This window comes from Lactuca saligna, chromosome 8, assembly GCF_052625555.1.
Source record: "Lactuca saligna cultivar CGN05327 chromosome 8, ASM5262555v1, whole genome shotgun sequence".
NCBI lineage: Eukaryota > Viridiplantae > Streptophyta > Magnoliopsida > Asterales > Asteraceae > Lactuca > Lactuca saligna.
In genome coordinates, this window is record NC_136424.1 from 150,268,678 (window position 1) to 150,271,534 (window position 2,857).

Genomic DNA, 2,857 nt, shown 5'->3' on the forward strand with positions numbered 1-2,857 from the left:
TCGTGGTTTAGATTACACTGGATTAACATCCTTAATATACACCGGCGATACTCTACTCATATAAATAGTGATATTTAGTATACACCGTCGATACTCTACCCGTATAAATATCCGTAATCAGTATACATCATCATCACTCTGCCCGTATTCTTATATATATATATATATATATATATATATATATATATATATATATATATATATATATAAGGAGGACACTTCTTAGAAACAGTGTCTGGTTATAACCAGGTGGGTTTAATTCCTTAACCACAGTCACCGCTTCGTCTAGAGATCATCACCGGCTCACCGACTTCCTTCCTCTTATCTCTTATCTCCACCCAATTTCTTCACTTCTGCATGTTACGAAGAATTTATTCTCTCACCTACCTCCCCTCTCCCCTTCTGTTGAACATGGTGGTGTCAAATTTCATCGCCTTCGATCACGTCGCTGCCACCATGAAGCAAAATCGAGACGATTCATCACACGTATAGGTCATCCTACGACTGATTAGGTTTTTGTTTGACCGCCACTGTCGTCTCCAGCGTTTCCGACACGCCAACACCAGCTCCACCACATCCTCATCAAATGATCTACGACCACCTATCTATTCGCTTAAGGTTGATGTCCGACTTTTCATGTATTTCTATGGCACCATCATAGAGGTGAATCCATGGTGAAGCGTGGTTGTTATTCTGATTTTGCTTCACCATTTCTTTGCCCAATCACGTTCGTATTTGTGTACTTCTATGCAGCTTTTTTCCGTATGTTAATATGCAGCTTACAACTCTCCTTGCAGATAATGACTTAAACCCTTAAAAAGGTTTTTTTAGACAAGGTTGTAGATGGAAACAAACCGAATCATGGTTCCAATTTTGATGTAAGCTTTTGTTTCTTTCTTTATCTATAACCAGGTTAGTAAAATTTATTGTTGTGTTTCTAATTTATGGTTATTTCACCTGTTTGTCAAAATATTTTTACACATTCATAAACCATATTTGTTACAACTGTATGTTCATGTTCTTAATTCTTTACATTTCCTTGCTTTCAAACTAAAAGCCTTATGTGTCAAGTTCTAATTTATAATTTTATATTTGTGTATGTGATAGCTAACACAAATTATGCATCCATTATCGTCGCATTAGAGTATAACTTTACGATTTAACACGGAAAACCTACTTTAGAAAGTTGTTGTATATGTAGCAGCTAATTCATATTCTAGGGGAGAGAAGACCATTTGTGATGTGCTGAAGAGTTTTGACTAGATGATCGGAAAAGAACACAGAGAAGGTGGTTCACGAAATCCTATCTTATGAACTCCAACTTTTTGAAGGGTATATTGGTCATTTTTCGTATATTATCTCATTCTCCTTCATTTGTAGATTCCGTCAAATGGGTTTGAGGATGATTTCAAGCTTTAAATATCGGATTTAAGTTGTAACACAAGTTGTTTACTTGAATACCCTGCAATTTCTTTATTATTTTAGTTAAATGATGGTATGTGAAAACTAAAGAAGTAAAAGGTTTTTAAACAGTTTTTGATTATAGATTCTAATTTTTGTATGTTTCAGGCACCCAATTTGTTTTGCTTCTCTCACATAGATGGTCCCGGATGCAACAGATAAGTGGTTTGAATAACTATTGTGACCGCAGACCATGGTAAGGCTGAGGATATGATAAAGAGAAGCAAAAAGGACTAATAACACTACGAGTGCAATTATAAAACCAAATGATATCTACTCTTTTTTTTTTTTAACAATTTTGGTGAAGAAAGAGGAGCAGAACACGTATTACTGGATTAAGTTGTGTTTGGTTATTTTAATGTTCAGGGGTAGAATAGTCATTTACATCAGTTGATTCTTACTTTTTTCTTTCTGTTTGGCCATAGGAACAAAAGTGTATGACACTGGTAGTGTGAAGGTCATGGTGACAACTAGTGAGATCTTCTGAGAAGACCTTTGAATCGAAAGGTAGTAGCTGGTGAATGTAGTAAATGTAGTATATAGCAACGTATTTGTAAAATTAATCTTTCACTTGAATTAAAGAAAATATAATTCATTTGGTTGATTCTACAGGTGTATATATATGCCATTTTTTGACCTTTTTTTTTTCTAATTCGTAGAGATATCTTGATATCAGATTTCCTCCTCCACATTTCCTGATTTTATCTTCCAGACTTTCACTTGAGAAGGTAAAGCATGTCTATTTGTAAATTGATTTTTGTTTTTACTAGATGTCCAAACATTATTATTTCAATTCTTTATCAGTCAATCAGTATATTGATTTGTATTTTTTCTTTAGGTTTACAGTTCTATACGAGTCACTGCTATGATGTCTCTTAAAATGAATCAAATGATACAGAAGCGACAACCAAGGTGGATGTATTACTGGTCACGGCGGAACATACATACAAAAAATAAGGGCTCCGAATACAAGAAATTGATGAAGGCACTTTAGTTCATCTTTTATTAGTTGAAACTTATAATCTTGCATTATTAACTTTATCTTTATTGATTATAGAAGTAGGAAAATGTAGCATTTATAAAAGAGATCAAAGATGTTTTTTACTAATTATAAAAGAGATCAAAGATGATTGGAATGAAGGTACAAACTTGCAATGCAGAACAACATAAAGTATATATTTAAAGCTGCTTATTTATTGTTTTGGCATTATTAATTTGTGACTAAACTACCTCCTACATAAAGTTATTTTGTTTACATTTCAATTTTGCTGAAACATCTGTCGCATCTGACCCCCGCAACGCGGGGGTTCCCCATCTAGTTAATAATAATATTTAGTATATGTCGTTGTTACTCTGGTCAAACCTCTAAAGCAACTTTATATCCAGCCATAGCACT

At 33.8% G+C, this 2,857-nt stretch overlaps 1 long non-coding RNA gene across 3 annotated transcripts; it reads left to right on the plus strand.

Annotated features, from left to right (window-relative positions):
- Positions 1-243: 243 nt before the first annotated feature.
- Positions 244-2,600, plus strand: LOC145011871 (uncharacterized). 3 transcript variants are annotated; one of them, XR_013664299.1, is made up of 7 exons: positions 244-663; positions 798-878; positions 1,202-1,332; positions 1,570-1,657; positions 1,887-1,968; positions 2,121-2,189; positions 2,300-2,600. It is a non-coding gene; the product is annotated as an uncharacterized LOC145011871 (long non-coding RNA). The 3 variants fall into 3 exon arrangements; XR_013664297.1 differs by having other exon boundaries at positions 1,570-1,968; XR_013664298.1 differs by having other exon boundaries at positions 244-618; positions 1,570-1,968.
- Positions 2,601-2,857: the final 257 nt, after the last annotated feature.